The following is a 9,053-nucleotide window of genomic DNA, read 5'->3' as shown; positions in this document are numbered from 1 at the left end:
GCCAGAGCATGCGACCCTTAAGGAAACTGCGCATAGCTTGAGACCAAGATAAGTAATTCCTAGTCCCCTCCAATACAGTATTGATGGGGCGAGGAAGAAAAACATCCTTTTATCCATTTAGAGACACAATATGCAAAAAGAGACTGCAAAAATGAAATCTACACGAAAAACTGAGTAAGGAGAACCTGGCCTGAAAAAGTCAACTCCAGAAAAAAAAAGTCAAAAGTCAACGGTCAACGGTCAACGGTCAGAGGTGACGTCAGCAGCGCGCTGGAAGGTGATGTCAGCGATGACATGGCAGGCTGACGTGGCAAGCTGACGTGGCAGATGACGTGGCTAGGGCTGATGTCAGCAGGATGAATCTGGCGCGTGGCGGCGCGTGGCAGCGCTTGGCAGCTCGGTTCGACGCGTGGAGGCGCGTGACCTGCAGTGCAGAAACTTTGGTCGGCGTGTGACGGCGTGTGGAGACTCTGATGACTGTAAGGTTTTCACGAACAGGCAGATCGGAGCAAGACGATCTTCGTGGTACCTTCAGAAAAATTTTCGGGGCAATATTAACGGCGGTGCCGGAAAAGGCAGTGGTCTTTGCAGTGTTCGAACTCCCCAACGGCGGCTGCTACAGGTCCGGAACCTGAGGACAATATCTGGAAGACTTGAAGGTTCAACGGCGAAAGACTGTGGCAGTTGTTGTGACAGCGGAAGCAATATGAAGAATGGAGTTACACCAATAAAGACAAGACTGCGAAGAAAAGGTCAGAGCAGTGGCTCTGATACCATGTTAGAAATACTGAATTGAATAGTATTGTCTTTCTCAAGTAAAATAATATACATGAGTGCCTTTATATAGGAGGCATATGAGTGCTGTACAAGTAAATATGAGTGCAGTACAAGTAGTACAGTGTGCAGTACAAGTAAGTGATCTAAATGGGCCAAGCCCACATATGAGTGTACGTTAACAGGGAATAAGTACCAGGATCAGTTCTACCTGTTTGGAACACAAACTTGTTCCTTTAAAGCCAAATCAACCACAAAGCTTGTGGAAACAAAATCTTCCAGGGGATATGCGGATGCTTGTCTAACAAGGTTGATACTACTCAATCACTCATCAGTAAAGCTATTCCCATCTATAACTTGTCTAACAAGGTAATATAACTTGTTTAAAAAAGTTGATAAAGTAACCAAGTGAAATTTATAATTTTGGACTTGATTTTTTCATGAGATTCTAGATTCTTTATCTATCAATTGTTTTTTACCATCACTATACAAGAACAATTCATGTGGTAGACATTTTTGGTTTTCTATACGCACAGGACACGAAACTAGGATTTCAAGTTAGGGAGTCAAGGTATAAGAAAAAAAATTCATAAAACCCCAAATAAGTATCCATTTAGTACTAACAAATTATGAACACAAACACAGAATAGAATCATTATTTCTTAATACATTACAATGCATTCATCTCCCAACAAAGATAATGACACAAACTAAATAAGAATTACATTTATTTTTTCACAAAAGTACTAATTGTTGTCACTAAGTAAAGAAAAATACAAAAATATAAGCGATAAGCATGATGCATTAATTATAAATTCCATTCTTCTTAATTTATGAAAATTATTGAATACTTCGGAAATACCATAAATGCGTACTCCGGAATACTCATATGAATTATGGGTCCCGCAATAAATTTAATTAGTAAGACCCACAATTATGTGAGAAGAGGGAGTACATATTTATGGCACTCCGGGAATACTCAATAATTACCTTTTAATTTATAGATTTATTAGTTTTCAATTAATTAATTTATACCATTATGAGTTAGCAATGTAGGCGAGTGTGAAAATTTTTATTCGGTTAAATTTGTGATACATTTTTATTTTATTATGTCTTTATCCCTATCTAAAAAATAGTTAGAATACACTATAAATCATTCAAGCACGTGGTCTACACTCACTCACTCTATCACTCTAAGTCTCTATTACATAACTTAACTACTTTTATAGCTTATTCTAAGTACTCTATGTCTCCAAAACACAAAGTCATAGATTTTTTTTTTTTTTGGCCAATATCTCAAAAGATAAAATGGGCTGATCTGTGGATCTGTGGGTATCAACTTTTTTGATTAATTTCAGTAAAGTTTTTATTAAATTTTGTGGGATGATGATTTGTGATTGTTTGGGCTTATACATGGTTTTTTTTAGTTTGATTTGTGATGCTATTCGTGCTAGAATTTGGTTAAGGGCCAAGATTTTGGAGGGAGGGGGTGCCAAATTCTATTTTCTTGAACCCAAAGCCCAAATATACATAGAGGTTTTATTAAATTTTGAGTGTGCATGGGGCAAGAGTCAAGGTTCATGTTTTTAAGAGAGGGTTTTATACACTTATATACATACATTAGGCTAGAGTAAAATTTATATCTTGTATCCAAAAAAAAAAGTGTTAACTTTAGGAGTAATAACAACTCATCAACACCATATGTGTTTGCATTTTTTTAAAATACTAAAACTACTAAAAACAAATTTAATTATAAAACTTTACCAACTGATAAGATCACAAAAATATAATTGGTATCACTTAATCAATATAATAAATAAATATTTAAATTATTTTTTATGTTAGATTTTCTTAAAGTTTTTTTTTTTTTGTGATAGAAGATATCTATTTTGTATTTTTATGAGAAGATGATAAAATATATCTCAATCTATAAGGTTTATATAATAAAACTTAGGCTAAATTGCAAACTTCACCCTTAAATTTTGGGTATTTGGATTTTACACCCTTAAATTTTAGAATCTGAATCTTTTTCCTTGAAATTTCGGGGTATTTAGATTTTACATCTTAAAGTTTCAGAACTTGAATTTACCCCTTAAAGTTTTGGGAGAGTTTGGATTTTACACTCTGGAATTTCATAATTTGGATTTTTCTCCCTAAAGTTTTTGGGTGTTTGGATTTTTCACATCATTTTTGTAACCTAAAAGATTTAAATAATTAAAAATGGCATGACTTAATAAAAATGATGTGGCATCATATTATTACATGAACTAATCTTGTGTAGCAAGTTTTGTGGCACTTAACGGAAAATATGGATGGAAGGGCTGCTTATGCAAACAAAATAGAATTTTATGGGATAAAATCTTAATTCTGAAACTTTTAGGTATAAAGTCCAAATTATAAAACTTCAGGGTGTTAAATCCAAACATCCCTATTTTCAGAGGGGGGGGGATTCAAATTCTGAAATTTCTAGATGTAAAATTCAAATACTCCTAAATTTTAGGGATGTAGTTTTCAATTTAGCCTAAAACTTATTCTAGTTTCATTATTATTTTTTAAAAATTTTGGCTAAATACACCATATACATATTACAACACACCAACTAGCAAGGTTCAACGCGCAAACGCTTGCTAAAAGTTTTGGACTTGTATAGTATCAGAAAGAAATCCTGAATTAATTTTTAAAATGTTGAAAGAAATCTTGAATTAATTCACATTTATTTATGTGAATTCTAAGAAATTTTAACTTCTGGAGCAAATAGACACTTTATCACTTTGAGTTTTGATTTTTTTTAAGGTAAACAACTGCTTATTTGTTGAAAAATAAAAGTGTGATGGTTTTGAAAAAGTTCTAAGAATTTCTTAAAGAAATTGAAAATCAATTCAATAGATAAATTAAAAGATATAGAACTGATAGATGCCAAGAGTATGAATTTATTAGATTTAACTCATTTGTTAAATCTTAGGAATTATCGATAAAGCTACTCAACCATACTCACATACTTCTAATGGAGTGCATAAGAGAAAAAATAGCTCTAATTGAGCTAACATATGTTATATTACTAGAATTAGGCATCTCGTAAACCTTTTGGTATAAACAATATTAACTGCTTGTCAAGTTTTAAATAAGGTTCTATGTAAGAAAACTAGCTTCACACCTTTTGAGTTATGGAATGAACAAAAGTTAAATTTAAGAAATTTAATAGTGTGCGGTTTTCTTGCTTATATAAGGTTTACAGATTTTACATTAAAAAAAATATAATTTTGGAATCAAGTGATGTGATTTTTCATGATGAAAAAATACCATTTAAATTGAAAATTAATGGGGGTAAAGATGTTCAAGAAATTTTTTTTATCACAATGTCAATCTTCTATTTTTCCTTTACAAACGCAAGAAAAATTTGAATTAGAACCTATAAGAAGTAAAAGAACTAAAGTAGAGAGATTCTAGATCATATTATAATGTTTCCATATTAGGGAAAACCCTCCAAATCAAAAAGAAGTTTAGCATCATTTAACGATGTATTTTGGAAAAAAAGTTGTAAATAATGAGACAAATTCATTATATATATATATATATATATATATATATATATATATATATATATATATTACTAAAAGCTGAAGCGTGGCATTTATTGCTGCTGAACTCCTGTTGCGCCACATCATTCGCCACATAATTATTATTTATTATTTATTCCTTTTTTTTTTACAAAATATATTAATAGATTATCAACATTACATATTCATTTTTGTCGGTTTTAACATCTATATATATTTCTTTTTTATTGCCAATTTTCCTATAATTTTTTTTACATTCACTTATTTTTTAAATATTTACACTTTCTTCAACCTTTCTTCTTCCCTCATCTTTTCATCTCTCCACTAACCTCTACTTTAATATTGATATTCATTTTTCCCTTCATCTTCCTTTATTTGTCTCTTCTTATCCATTCTCTCTTACTATAAATTTGTCACTCATTTCCATTCTTTACATAGTTTTCTCTCACAAAAAGGTTATCTCTCTCTCTCTCTCTCTCTCTCTCTCTCTCTCTGAATGTTTTAGTGGATTTATATTTTTTATTGCATCTCCGCTTTAGGTTGATAAATTTTTGTGTTTTTAAGAACTCTAATTTAAGTTGATACAATTTAGTTTTGTGTTTTAAGAAGTTATTATTAATATTATTAATATTATTATTATTATTATTCTCTTTGATTGTTAAATTCTATCCAATTACATTATAAAAAATTAAAGATAGTAGATAAATATAAAATAGTATTCCATTAGATAGCATAATTTGGGTAATTTAGTGTTTATTGTTTTATCTTTTAATTTTTCTTATTTTTTTCTTCTCTTCTATTTTACTCAATATTGAAATTCAACCACATCCTCCTTATCATTAAATTATTTATATTCTCTCTCTCTCTTTTTGTTTTAAAAAATAAAAAAAAATGTAATATTTTACTTAAATTCAAATAAAAGAAAATTGTGCTCATCAAATTGTACTCATTTTTTTTAACATTTACACTTTCTCCAACCTTTTTCCTTCTCTTTACCTTTTCATCTCCCCAAACATTCTACCTTGATATCACTCTTCCTCTTTCCTTTTATCTTTCTTTATTTCGTTTCTTTTTATTATCATCCTTTTAGTATAAATTTGTTATTCACTCTTCCATTCTTTACATAATTTTCTCTAAAAAAAAAGTGGTTATTACCCACTCTTTCTCCCTCAATTTTTTGGTGGATTTCTATTTTTATTTTTCTTGCATCTCTATTTTAGCTTGATAAAGTTTTGTATTCTTTAGAACTCTATTTTAGTTGATGGGATTTAGTTTTGTGTTTTAAAATTTTTTTTTATGACTTTGATTGTTAAATATTATCATATTGCATTATAAATAATTAAAAATAGTATATAAGAATGTATTATTATTATTATTATATTACATAGAATTATTTGGATAAGTTATTATTTATTGTTATGTATTTTATTTTATTTTTTTTCTCGTATCATTTTATTTAACATTTAAATTCAGCCACATCCCTCATATATATCATTAAATTATTTATATTTTCACTCTTTTTTATTTTAAAAATTAAAAATATAAAATTTTGCCTAAATTAAATACATAAAATTTTCCACATAAAGTGGAGTAATGCTAGGGAAATACTCATTCTCGCACCCAATGCATCAAAGGAAGAATGAAATACAAAACAAATCAAGTTAGAAACACTAAATTTAAAAAAAAAAAAAAAAAAAAACTAATAATGCATATTTAATGTCATAGAATCATCATCAAATTTTGGAAAATGATAGGTTGCCAATGGAGAGAGAGAGAGAGAGAGAGAGAGAGATGGTATAGAAAAAAAAAACCAATACAAAGTAATAAAGAGTAGATAATGAAAAAAAAAAAACCAAACATCAATTAGTAATCATTGATTGGAAAACAAAGACGTTGTAAAGAGAAGTAAAAAATAAAATAGAGATTACCGTGTGGAGAACATTAAAAACTTTACAATGTAGTAGCATAAACTATTAAATTCACTTAAAAAATTAAATCAACAATCAACAATTAAATATAATCATAGTACTAAATTTAAATTTAAAACTCATCAAACTCTAACTATGGAAACCATATTAATCATAACTAAAAAAGAGACGTTCTTTAATAGTAGTAGAAATTACATAAGAAATAAAGTTAGAAAATTTAAAAATCCATTTTTTGACATTTCATTTAACCTTATTTATAATATATATATATATAATTAATTAATTTTCATACACTATTACTTTTGAAAATCTAATGAACAATGCTAACTCTCATTTATCTTCTTTGTTATGCAAATCATCAGTTATTAAATATATGATAATGGTAAGAAGCGTTACAAATGAGATTATTAAAAAATATATATAAAATTAATTAGCCACTACCATTATGGAGTAGTAGTCTATAATTTTACGTATCCAAAAAAGTGGAATGTATAATTTTTTCTTAAAGGTATGTGTAAAGATTCACTCTATATGTGTGTGTGTGTGTGTGTGTTTATAAAGGTATATTATTTAAGGTTTTTATTAACTTAAAAACTAATGAAAAACCAATGGTTAATAACTAAAATTATAGTATTAATAAAATATTTAATGAGACTATCCTAAAAAAATTTCACGCGCAACGCGTGGGTATGCGACTAGTATATCTAAAAGCTAAAGCGTAGCACTTATTGTTTTTACACTTTAGTTGAGTTACATCAGCGTTTACGTCATTATCTTTTTTATTTTAAATTTTCTTATAATTTTTTTAACATTACTCATTCACTCATTTTTTTAATATTTATACTTTCTCAAACCTTTCTCCCTCTCTTACCTTTTCATCTCTCCACCACCCTCTACCTTAATTTCACTCTTACTCTTTCACATTATCTTCTATTTTGTCTCTTCATATTCTCACTCTCTTATTATAAATTTGTCATTTTCCCTTCCATTCTATGCATAGTTTCCTCTCACAAAAAAGGTTCTCTCTCTCTCTCTCTCTCTCTCTCTCTCTCAATTTTTTGGTAGATTTTTTTTGTTAATTTCTGAGCCTTTATGATTATTTAGTGTAATTTTTGGTCCAATTTACAAATGGTTTGATAATTTATGCTTGATATATACAAGCTTAAAATGATAATTTCAATCTTTTTTGTTTGTTGCAACATGGTGTCTCCAATGCAAAACTAGTGAATATTAAAATTTCAGGTTCATGGGGGCTCAAGCGGTATTGGTACATTTGCAATTTGGATAGCTAAATACTATGGAGCAAGTGTTTGTTATTGCAGGTCCAATATCACTTTTCTTCTAAAGAATAAGTTTGGTTTCCAAGTATTCATATAGTTTTAGATTGTGATTGACAAGGAGTGATGAAAAATTAGCTGTTTGCAAGGATCTTGGGGCTGATGTGTGCATCAATTACAAGACAAAGGACTTTGTTAAAAGGGTGAAGGAATAAACAAGTGGAAAATGTATTTCCTTTAATATCAAAACCTTAGTTTTCCTCAATGTTTGTAGAGATTGATGATTTTTGTTATTCCTTTTGCAATGATTATTAGGTGATAAACAAAAGAACAACTAAATAAATGTTTAATGGCAGGAGTTGATATTATTCTGGATCATATTGGAGCATCCTACTTAAAATTTAATAGAGATTGATGTTTTTCGTTATTCTTTTTGCAATGATTTATTAGGTGATATAAAAAAACAACTAACTAAATATTCAATGGTAGGATTTTATGTTATTCTGGACAATATCGGAGCATCCAACTTAATGCAAAACCTTGAGAGCTTAAATTTTGATGGGAGGCTTTTTATTATTGGAACTACAAGTGGCTTTGTTACAAAATTTCTATCATGATCATTCAACCATGATCATGACAAAAATATATTGATATATGGGTAGTAAAACATGACATCTAAAATGTAGCTCTTTGTATTGGAATGTACGATCAATGTAAACTGAGCTGTAAACAATGTTTTTATTTCTTTTTCTTTTCCTTCCTTTTGCAAATTGATATTTTCCCAATTATCACTCCATCACATAATAATTAAAAAAACTCCATCAAACCTAATTCGTGAACATCAATAATTCATCTCTCTCTCTCTCTCTCTCTCTCTCTCTCTCTCTCTCTCTCTCTCTCTTTTCAACTTCTCATTTATTACTCCATCAAGCCAAATCTATTGCAATTTTCTATTCAACCACCATCTCTTTCTCTTGCTCTCAATTAACATTTCTTAACTTTTCAACTTTCCATTTATTATTCCATCAAACTCAACTTGATAATAATTCAAACTCCCTTCAACTCTATGACTCTCCTCTTCCCTAATCAAGCAGCTACGAAAACCTTTGATTTAAAACAAGAAAAAAGAAAAGAAAGTTGCTTCTAAGTCCAACCTTTCGAAGCAAGCCACGGAAAAGATCCACTCCAAAACAATTTTATGAAAAAAGAAAAGTAAGAATAATAGGTTTTGAAAGTCAAAAGAGAACATCCTAAGTACATAAAAATGTCTAGCATAACTAACAAATTCTGAATATGCATTAACAAACTTTAGGACACATGAAACTTATGTAAGAAGATTTATCAAATATTCTGAAACTTTAGGACATCTTAAACTTATTGTGTGTTTCAAATGTAAAACTACCATCATTGCAAGCAACCCATCTTTGAAGCTTGAGTATGCACTTAGAATAATAACAACATTAATAATAGAACATTGAAATTCAGCAATCATTAAAGCTTTACCTGCAGAAATTCTT

Source organism: Castanea sativa, chromosome 12, assembly GCF_040712315.1.
Source record: "Castanea sativa cultivar Marrone di Chiusa Pesio chromosome 12, ASM4071231v1".
NCBI lineage: Eukaryota > Viridiplantae > Streptophyta > Magnoliopsida > Fagales > Fagaceae > Castanea > Castanea sativa.
Note: the sequence above shows the minus strand (reverse complement) of the source record.